General features: G+C 45.5%; 1 long non-coding RNA gene across 1 annotated transcript in view; it reads left to right on the plus strand.

Moving 5' to 3' along the window:
- LOC147343693 (uncharacterized) overlaps nt 1-9,495 on the plus strand; it is a 31,402-nt gene extending 21,907 nt beyond the window's left edge. Inside the window, exon 2 of the long non-coding RNA XR_015156411.1 lies at nt 8,316-9,495. This is a non-coding gene — a long non-coding RNA (uncharacterized LOC147343693). The remainder of the gene's footprint in view (nt 1-8,315) is intronic.
- Nucleotides 9,496-11,121: the final 1,626 nt, after the last annotated feature.

Raw genomic sequence — 11,121 nt, forward strand, 5'->3', positions numbered from 1 at the left:
AAGAAGGCTGAGTGCTGAAGAATTGATGCTTTTGAACTGTGGTGTTGGAGAAGACTCCTGAGAGTCCCTTGGACTGCAAGGAGATCCAAACAGTCCATTCTAAAGGAGATCGCCCTGGGATTTCTTTGGAAGGAATGATGCCAAAGCTGAAACTCCAGTACTTTGGCCACCTCATGTGAAGAGTTGACTCATTGGAAAAGACTCTGATGCTGGGAGGGATTGGGGGCAGGAGGAGAAGGGGATGACAGAGGATGAGATGGCTGGATGGCATCACTGACTCAATGGATGTGAGTCTGAGTGAACTCCGAGAGTTGGTGATGGACAGGGAGGCCTGGCGTGCTGTGATTCATGGGGTCGCAGAGAGTCGGACACAACTGAGCGACTGAACTGAACTGAACTGAACTGAATATTCGATTGTGTATATATGCCACATCTTCTTTTTCCATTCGTCTGCCGATGGTTGCTTCCATGTCTTGCCTGTTATGAATAACGCTGCAATGAGCACCGATGTTTGTCTATCTTTTCAAATTAGTGCTTTTGTTTTCTTCAGGAGCTGACAGAGTGTTTTGAACATTAAAGGATAGTGCATGTGTCCTGTTAAGACTACACCACTCCGAGGGGGTCATAGTACATCAGGACACTCTGGCCCTGCAAACCTCTGCATTTGAGTGGAGTCACAGGGGTTTTTCTAGAGGGTGCAGGCAGCCTCACCCTTGGGTGGGGAGGAAGTTGCCATGGGCAACTGGCCAGATAAGCAGTGAGGGGAGATTGATGTGAGCTAGAGAGATCAGCAGGGCTGGATCACAATGGACTGTCGATCATCTCTCTTTTTCTTGGTTTTGTTGCCTGAAAAACAGGCACCATATTAAAGTGGGGAAGCAGTGAGATCCACCAGTATCTTCTTACGCTCTTACTTGGCCCACACAGACTCTAGCAATGTAGCCATCTTCTTAGTTCTTGGTCACAAGAGAAGGATCCTGAGGACATCTGGGTGACACCAAGGCAGCATATTCATGCTGTACAGAACTGGCTCTCCACTGCACCCTAAAGTTCTGGGACCAGCAGGCCTGTCTGGGGCAAGGACAGCTTGACGGATCTCTTTGACCATGACCCCTGGACACATTAGACATGAGTTTATGTGGTTTTGTGTGTGTGGGTTTGCGTACATGTCCCTTTCTACATCTTTCTGCCCTTCATTTCATTACCAAAGCACCATAAGTGGCTCTGTTTCCCAAAGACAGGTGGTCTTATTCTCGGAGGGGTCTGCTCTCTGTCCCAGCACGTCCCATCATTGTCCCTTGCGTGCACCATCTCATGTAAATAGATCCCAGGTGGCCTCACATCTGGCCCTTCTTTCATGTCTGAATATGTCTGAATTTCCAGGGGACATCCCAGGCTATGCTCTCACTCTGGAAGCCCCACTCTCTGTGCAAACATGTGTATACCCTATAAGGGCGTTATGTACATTCAGAGGTGTTTGTATATCTGGATGACGTGCCACGGCTCATGGAACTAACCACAGGAACGTGCATTTTGGTGTGTAGGCTAGAGTTTCTGCTCATGCCCACGTCCACACGATTCCCTTCTGGGACAGAATGACACGACTTCTCTGCCGTAGTGTAAACATGAAGAAGGAGATCCTTTCTGCTGTTTCAGTTACTCTTATTTTACATTAATCGGGGGATGGGGGAAGAGAATTTTCCATCGAGTTTTTGGCTGTTCATTTGGAAGCCTGTTGTCTGACGGTATTTCCTTTGTCTTCCTTCTATTGTGTGTGTTTTCTACTCTGTTTCGACACAGGCATAATATTCAGTATCTACCATTCTCGTTGGTAAAGAGCTTTATAATTTATAAAGTTCTTTGGCATACAGCAGTTCATGTAAACATCACAGCAGCTTTGTTTAGAAGGCATTGTCTGTTTAATAGATGGAGTAATTACAGGCCAGAGAGTGTATACATTTACCCAAGGGCGCACAGATAGGAAATGGCAGTACCGGGACTTGAACCCTACATGTGTGTGCCAAGGTCGCTGCCCCAGTATGACTGTTGGTGACTCCTTGTGTTTTTGTTTGAGAATGTTCAGGTGGGTGGTTAATGCTTTCTTGCCACAAAAACACTAATGCTAAGGAAACAGTTGTCACTCTTGCTATCAGACAAACCTAGTATTATTAGCTGTTTGAGAATGTCCATTTTCTAGCAGGGCTAGGCAACTTTTCAAAGCCAAAATTTCTGTTTTGGATGAAGCAGCATAATAATAAAGAATCAATGAGCAGTTTGAAGCTAGTTTTTATCCTGAAAAAAATATACCTTGAGGTTTTCCTGGTAGTCCAGTGGTTAAGAATCTGCCTTCCAATGCAAGGGACTCGGGTTCAATCCCTGGTCAGGGAACTAAGATTCCACATGACTCGGGGCAGTTAAGCCTGTGCACCCATCAGGAAGACCCAGTACAGTCAAAATAAAAATAAGGAAAATTTATAAATACAGAAAGGACTGATGCTGAAGCTGAAACTCCAACACTTTGGCCACCTGATGCAAAGAACTGCCTCACTGGAAAAGAGACCCTGATGCTGGGAAAGATTGAAGACAGGAGAAGGGGATGACAGAGGAGGAGATGGTTGGATGGCATCACCAACTTGATGGACATGAGTTTGAGCAAGCTTTGGGAGTTGGTGATAGACAGGGAAGCCTGGCGTGCTGCATTCCGTGGGGTCACAAAGAGTCAGACACAACTGAGCGACTGGACTGAACTGAAAGTTTAAAAAAGAAAAAATACATCTTCCTACTGGATTATCAGTTGAAGTTCAAGGACCAGTAATAAAGATGAACCTGGGTTAGCATAAACTAAAAGGAGGAATAAATAAAATCACAGGTTGTCTCAAGGAACCAAGGAGCAGAAGGCCGCCAGGCTAGGACCAGAAACCATTAGGACATTTTCACCCCAGTTCTTGTCTCTGCTTCCCTTCGAGCATGTGCTGTGGTCTCCTTTCTGTTCTCAATTTGGACATGGTTTTTCTGCCTCTCTGGCCCTCCAGGAGGATTATGGAAATGTGGCCACCCAGTATTTCCACAGCTTGAGATACCAGCAGAGGCTGACAGGCAGCTTTTTGGTCCCAATTCTCAATTCCCAGGAGAGAAAACCTGGGTCCCACCTTGGGGTCTGGTGTCCCCTCTGTTCTAATTAACAGGAGCAAGGGGAGGAGTTGGTCCCATAACAGTAACACCATGAACCAGGGGAAGTTCCCAAAGGATGAAGAATAGCAGTTTTGCACTTTGTATGTGTCCTCAAAAGTGTTTATCATAACTGAGTTGCAGGAGAGTTGTTTTTAAAATTTGGAATTAACCATTAGTGATAGTTCTGTATGACTTAATTTTCTTAACTGTTTATAAAGAGTTCAGAAACTCTTTTTTCCCTACAGTTTTTTTGCGATGTAACTGACACATGGAACTGTATAAATTTGAAATGTACAGCATAATGATTTGACATGGATACATCATGAAATGAATATTGTAAGAAGTTTAGTGAGCATCTGTAACCTCATGTAGATATAAAAGTAAAGAAATAGAAACAAACTGTTTTCCTTGTGATGGAATTCTTAGGATTGACTCTCTTAACTTTCATATATAATATAGAAGTGAAGTGAAGTTGCTCAGTCATGTCCGATTCTTTGCAACCGCATGGACTGTAGCCTACTCCGCTTCTCTGTCCATGGGATTTTCCAGGCAAGAGTACTGGAGTGGGTTGCCATTTCCTTCTCCAGTATATAACATACAGCAGTGTTAATTACACTTATCAGTATTGTGCACTACATACTGGTACTTATTTATCTTATAACTGGAAGTTTATACCTTTTGATCACCTTTATCCAGTTCTCCCTCCTTCTACCTGCTGCCTCTGATAACCACAAATCTAATGTCATGTGTTTCCTTATATGTTTAAAGTTGAGAACATCTTTGGAGAACACCGAATCCACACCCTGTTTATGTAACAGTGATGTAACCGACACTCGGAGGGTTAAGTGACATGACCATAGCAAGTCAGTCGAAAGATGAAATTGGAACACATATCTGAATCCCAGAACTGTGCTCTTTTTATTGTACCAAGTTTCCCTACGTGATCTGAAAGTCTGATGACTGGTTTTGGATAGAAGCGACATGTATCAGGCAGTGCTAGCTCCGAGAAGCCGAATCACTAGGAAGGATGTTGAATAAGGGCGTTAAATTGACTGAGAAAGCTAGTTAAACAGTCTGAGTCCAGCTGTCCCTCCTGGATCTGGGGCCAAGCCCAAAGTCTCAGGGTGGGTGATGGAGAAGGTAAGAAAGATGAATGCAAAGTGGGGGAAAGGCGGGCAGCTGACCTCCTCCTGCCCCTCACTGAAGTCCACGTCAGGCCACCCCATCTCCATTGTCACCGTGACCTGCAGGAGAGGGTTTGGAAGAGCTGGAGGAAGAGATCCCACTGAGCTGGAGCTTCAGCCCATTTGCTTCCCGCACCAGTAATGGATCTATTGGATCCACAAAACCCAGTGGGAGCTGTGACCGGACCTGCCCTGTCTGGACCCTCTGGGAATAGTCACAGCTGCCACCCCACCTCCATCTTCCACATCACGTACAGATGCCTCTTGTGGGCAGCCCTCACCAGAAACATGGAAGAAAGGGAGTTGTGGGGGCCCTCACTCAGCCCCGCCAGGTTGCAAAGCCACCACATTGCAGCCGATGGCTCTGGGGATGGAGCCTCCCAGCTGCTGCCCTTCCCCCGAGACCAGCTCTCTTTCCAGCTCTCTTGTTGCCCCTCCCACCAGAACACAGGCAGCCAGAAGTCTGCCATCTACGCTGATGTCCAGCGGGGGAAATGAGGTGACCAGAGCAGGGCTTCTCACGGGTATCTTTATTGCCTGTGATTCCCTAGAAGGTATCAACTCTTTGCTTGGGTTCACAGAACGCGAGCATCTCCCTCCCTTGGAGGGTGGGGAGAGAACCGCTCCTCATTATGCACCCTGACTCGTCTCAGATAGAAACCGTCTGGAGCAGCACAGGCATGGTAGCGGAACCTGTTCTGCCTCTTTCTGTGAACTCCAGCGGGTGGGGTGGATGTGTCTGGCCCGTTATTGGCTAATTGTGTCAGTATTAGCTCCTCTTGTCCTCAGCTTTGAGCCTTAGCCACAATTCCAGCCTGATAAGAAAGTTCTGACCTAACATCTCATTTCACAGTTCTCCCTTGGAGCTTTCCGCAGGCACTAAAGCTCCTACTATTAGGAACACCAATTAGGGAGCTTTTAGAAATATGTGCTTTTCAGCTGGGAAGGAAATACACATCTTCTGTCATCTGAAAAGTGATGGGGAATCAACAGAAAAACTGGATGTCCAAGATAGGTACCCTTCAGTTCAGTCGTGTCTGACTCTTCGCGACCCCATGGACTGCATCACGCCAAGGGAATTAAGAAGGGAATGAAGGACTTCCCTGGCGGTCCAGTGGTTAAGACTCCATGTTCCCAAAGCACCAATGCAGGGGGCATGGATTTGATCACTCGTCTTGAAACTAAGATCCCACATGCCACAGGGCGTGGCCAAGGGAAAAAAAAAGAGAGGGAGAAGGGAATTAAAGCAACTTTGTGGCTTTCATTGAAATGACTAGAGTCCTCTGGGCATCTGGGTTGCTAGGAGGAAGAGCTAGGACCATGAATGGCAGAGGGAACGACTAACTTGCTGTCATACTTAGGATTCCAGGGGATGGAGGGTTATCATCCCCGCCCCAGGGCCATAATGTCTTCATGGCACTTGGCTAGAGGTTCCATTCCATAAGAGATAGTAAGCTGTTCCTCTAAACACCTACTCAGAAAGCTTTCTGCTTTTCTTTCTCCATAATCTCATCAGAAGAAAGGAGCAGATGTTTTGAATTCAGTTAATTTTCCTTCCCCAATCACATAAAGAGGAATCTTTGGTTTCTTGGCAGACTTATGTCTCTGCATGTAGTGTAAGTTGCCCTTATAAGATGCTAGGCTGGTAACTTTCTTTCTACTTAGTTCATCCTCAGGCTGATTCCTTTCATCCCCGCAGGCCGATGGGAAGACATCCTCAGAGACGCACCTGGAAATCTTGTTCTCCCTGGCCTCTATGCATACCTCGGGCAGTCAGGTTCACACATAAAATTAACCATAACATGACTTAACCTCTCTGAGTTTCTTCACCTGTAACTGGGACTAAGACTTTCTCCATTGCGGGGTACCTGTGAGGATCAAGGTGGTACCCAGTGCTCCCCCTTCACCCTTTCTGTTCCCTTGTAGTGAGCACCCGTGGCAGGGGCTTTTATCCCCCAGGCCGATTCATGCTCTTTTTGACTTCTGCATCCTAGGAAAATACACAGAGAGGGTCAAGTTCAGTTTTTCTGAGCAATCAGGCTTGTCCAAGTCTCTGTTCCTGCTCCTCTCTGCCTGCAATGGGCTGAATTGATTACCTTGAGGCTGCAGATAACCTTCTTGGATTCAAGAAGGCAGAGATCAGAGAGTTCCCCTGTGTCTCTCTGGTCTAAGCCATATTTTCCAGTGCATTTCCCCCAAGACAACCCACATCTGGGAGTATGGAGGGCTTGGCCAACTATGACCAAATCATGCTTTGTTTCCCATCTGATTATTCTTCCCTGCAGACAAGCCCCCTGGAGCTGTGGGCCACAGGACTGAGCAAGTCCTATGCTTCTGGGCATGATATAAACACCGGCAAAACCTCACTTCTAACTTATAATACTGCCTTTGTTTAAGTAATACAGAACCTTTCTAAAGTCTTCAGTTCAGTTCAGTTCAGTCGCTCAGTTGTGTATGACTCTCTGCGACCCCATGAATTGCAGCAAGCCAGGCCTCCCTGTCCATCACCAACTCCCGGAGTTCATCCAAACTCATGTCCATCAAGTCGGTGATGCCATCCAGCCGTCTCATCCTCTGTCGTCCCCTTCTCCTCCTGCCCCCAATCCCTCCCAGCATCAGGGTCTTTTCCAATGAGTCAACTCTTTACATAAGGTGGCCAAAGTATTGGAATTTCAACTTCAGCATCAGTCCTTCCAGTGAACACCCACGACTGATCTCCTTCAGAATGGACTGGTTGGATCTCCTTGCAGTCCAAGGAGATCTTCTCCAACACCACAGTTCAAAAGCATCAATTCTTTGGCGCTCAGCCTTCTTCACAGTCCAACTCTCACATCCACACATAACCACTGGAAAAACCATAGCCTTGACTAGACGGACCTTTGTTGGCAAAGTAATGTCTCTGCTTTTCAATATGCTATCTAGGTTGATCATAACTTTCCTTCCAAGGAGTAAGCGTCTTTTAATTTCATGGCTGCAATCATCATCTGCAGTGATTTTGGAGCCAAAAAAAAATAAAGTCTGACACTGTTTCCACCGTTTCCCCATCTATTTGCCATGAAGTGATGGGACTAGATGCCATGACCTTCGTTTTCTGAATGTTGAGCTTTAAGCCAACTTTTTCACTCTCCTCTTTCACTTTCATCAAGAGGCTTTTTAGTTCCTCTTCACTTTCTGCCATAAGGGTGGTGTCATCTGCATATCTGAGGTTATTGATATGAATAACTTTAATCTTAAATCTATTTATGAATAAAATAACTGCGGAGTTGTTGGGAGGTTCAAAAGGAAGGGAACACATGCATACCTAAAGTTGATTCATGTTGATGTTTTGCAGAAACCAACAAAATTCTGTAAAGCAATTATCCTTCAATTAAAAAATAAATAAATGTAAAATTTTTTAAAATTTAAAAATTAAAAAAATGTTTTTTTAATTAAAAAAAATTAAAAAACCCTTCAACATCCAAAAAAAAGTAATTTAAAATTTTTAGTAAAACGTAGTATGTAATTGAATAGAAAATGTCCTAGAATATCCTTATTTCAGATCTGTGATTCGCACCTGCTCCCACCCACATGAAAAAGTCACTCCAGCAAAACAGGTGAACTGGGTCAATGCTGTTGTTCAGTCGGTCAGTCGTATGTGACTCTTTGCAACCTCAGGGACTGTAGCATGCCAGGCTCCTCTGTCCTCCACTGTCTCCTGGAGTTTGCTCATACTCATGTCCATAGAGTCAGTGATGCCATCCAACCATCTCACCCTCTGTCGCCCCCTTCTAAACTAGTGTGAAATATCATTTTGGAGACAGGAAATTTTGGGGACGTGAAGCTCTCTGGGGGGCAATTTCTTATAAGCAAGAGCACACAGCAGGAGGCGGGTCTTGGGGCAGGGTTGTCTTCTGCTGTCGTGTATCTCTGTTATTGTTGAGATTCTCACCCTACGCTTATAGGATTTCTGTATCATTACAGGCAAAGCTTTATGCCAATCTTGAAAAATCAAGAATTTTCTAAGGCACCCTAAACTCTGCTTGGGTGGAAGCAGACACTGCTTTAAGGCCACTGGAATTGAAAGAGGCGCTAAAAACAGGAGGCTTACAGAGGCACTTCAGCTGTTGATGGTAGGGATGAACTAGCCACGTCTGCAGCAGCGAAAGGAATTCTACACGATGGGAGCCACAGAACAGGCCTGGAAGGGGCTGAAAGTCACCACAAGGCAGAATGACAAAGGAACCCTCTATCTTCAAGGAGGCGGCAGCTGTGTGCCCTGAAGATGACTTGGCAATGACATGGTTTGAGAACTGTGACCCCAAATCCTCCAAAGTCCTGGAGATGAACAGAGGGACCCAGAAAAGGAGAAGGTACCAGAAGAAGAAAGCGGGAGATCACCCCTTTCAGCTGCTCTGTCTTGCAGGCAAACACATTCTGGATGCTGGTCACTGGATGATGTCATGATTGTCGTCCTTTTGACTTAAACACCATTAGAGTTTTACATGTTCCAGGACTGAACGTTTGCTTGACTTAGGAAGAAGCAACATTAGCAGGGGCAGTCTCTGAGTGGCAGGGTCAGAAGTGTTATCATTTTACTTTAATATATTGGCCAAACTGTCTACAATGAATATGTGCTACTTTTAACATTTTATAAAGCACTACTTCAAAAAAATTGTAATTACTCAAAGCTGTATTTAGACATTCTATTTGAGACTAAAGGAAGGAGATGCAGCCTGGGGAAGTCCAGGGGCTGAAGAAGAGGGGACCCACAGTCTGGGTGGATGTTAGACTGGGAAGATTATGATTGGAAGGTTCTAGATTGTTTAAACCAGTGGCCCAGTGATATTATCAAGGAGCTGAATCCTTCCTCTCTCTGTTCTGCCTTCATCAGTTTCCGCTGCATCGAAATCTGACTCCCCACATTCTGGCACAAACTGCTCCAATCATTCCAGGCTTCACATCTATGCAGGGCACCGTCCAGCACAGCACTGTCTGGTAGAAATATAATGCAAGCCCTGTGTGTGATATTACATTTGCCAGTAGTCATGTTTTTAAAAAGCAAAAAGAAAAAGGTGACATTAATTCCAGCAACATACGCTATTTCACCCAATGTATACAAAACATTATCTCAGTGTGTAGTCATTAAAAAATTCATAACCTATTTTGCATTCATTTTTTGTACTAAGTCTTCAAAATGCAGTGTTTTTTTAAAGTATTTATTTTATATTTTTATTAATGTATTTTTGACTGCGCTGGGTCATCATTGCTGTGCAAGGGCTTTCTCTAGTTGCGCCAAGTGGGGCAACTCTCTAGAAGCGTGCAGGCTTCTCACTGCAGTGGCTTCTCCTGTTGTGGAACACGAACTCTGGGGTGTGGGCATTAGTAGTCGTGGCTCACAGGCTCTAAGCTCAGGCTTTAAGAGTCGTGCATGGGCTTGGTTGCCCCCTGGCATGCGGAGTCTTCCCAGACTAGGGATGGAGCCCAGGTCCCCTGCAATGGCAGGCAGATTCCTAACCACTGGGCCACAAGGGATGTTCCAGCCTGCGTTTCACATGTGTTTTACACTTAAAGAGGGCTTCCCTGTGGCTTAGCTGAATCTGCCTGCAATGCAGGAGACCTGGGTTCGATCCCTCGGTTGGGAAGACCCCTTGGAGAAGGGAAAGGCTACCCACTCCAGTATTCTGGCCTGGAGAATTCCATAAACTGTAAAGTCCATGAGGTTGCCAAGAGTCGGACATGACTGAACCATTTTCACTTTCACATACTTAAAGAACATCATAAGTCAGAGCACCCGCATTTCAAGTGTTCGATAGCCTCATGTGCCCAGTGGCTCCTGTACTGGGCAGGACAGATCTAGAGCAGGGGAAAAGTCCTTCTGTCCCAGCATTTCCGGCTAGCATGGACATCCACTCTGATTGGACTGCATTAGGCTATTGCCTAACACTGTAGCCAGGGCAATGGATTGTGCTAATTGGATACAGCTTGGTGTGACTGTGGGAGGCAAAGACGTCCACATCCTAATTCCTAGAATTTGTGAACTTGCTAGATTACATGGCAAAGGGGAAGTGAAGTTACAGATGCAATTAAGTTTGTGATGAGTTGATCTTGGGTGGAGGAGATTGTCCTGGTGGTAATGTAGTCACAAGGATCCTTACAAGCGGAAGAGAAGTGGCAAAAGAGAGAACAAGCACGATGGCAGCGTGAGCAGGGCTCAGCTGCATGCCCCTGGCTTTGGAGACAGAGGAGGAGGGCCACAAGTCAGTGAATGTAAGCTGCCTCAAGAAGCTGCAAGAGGCAAGAAAGGGATTCTCTCCTAGAGCCCCCAGAAGAAACGCAGCCCTGCCAACACCTCAACACCTCGACTTTAGTCCAGTGAGAGCTGTGTTAGACTTCGGATCTCCAGCGCTGTAAGATAATGTACGTGTATTGTTTTAAGCCACCATGCGTGTCGTCATTTGCTATAGCAGTCAAAAGAAACTAAATTGATGACCCAACTTGGAAACCCAAAATAAATGACAGCCGTTTTGAGAGATAAAAGAGCCTTTAGTTCCAAATGCTTGGTTTTTAAGTGTCAAAAACAAAACCATGAAAGAATGAGAAAACGTGTGCCATAAACAATAGACTGAAAAGAGAACAGATAAAGAATCGGACGACTCTGTACCCTGGGAGGTCAGATGAGGTTTTCCTAGGAGAGGGAAAGGGAGTCAGAAAGGCAATAAGGTCATAAGATGCTGTTTATCTTCTTAACAGGTCCTTGCACTCTGTTGCTTCTTTTATGCTCAAACAA

Source organism: Bos grunniens, chromosome 27 (genome assembly GCF_055505025.1).
Source record: "Bos grunniens cultivar Pamir isolate PY7600 chromosome 27, Bosgru_T2T1.0, whole genome shotgun sequence".
Lineage (NCBI taxonomy): Eukaryota > Metazoa > Chordata > Mammalia > Artiodactyla > Bovidae > Bos > Bos grunniens.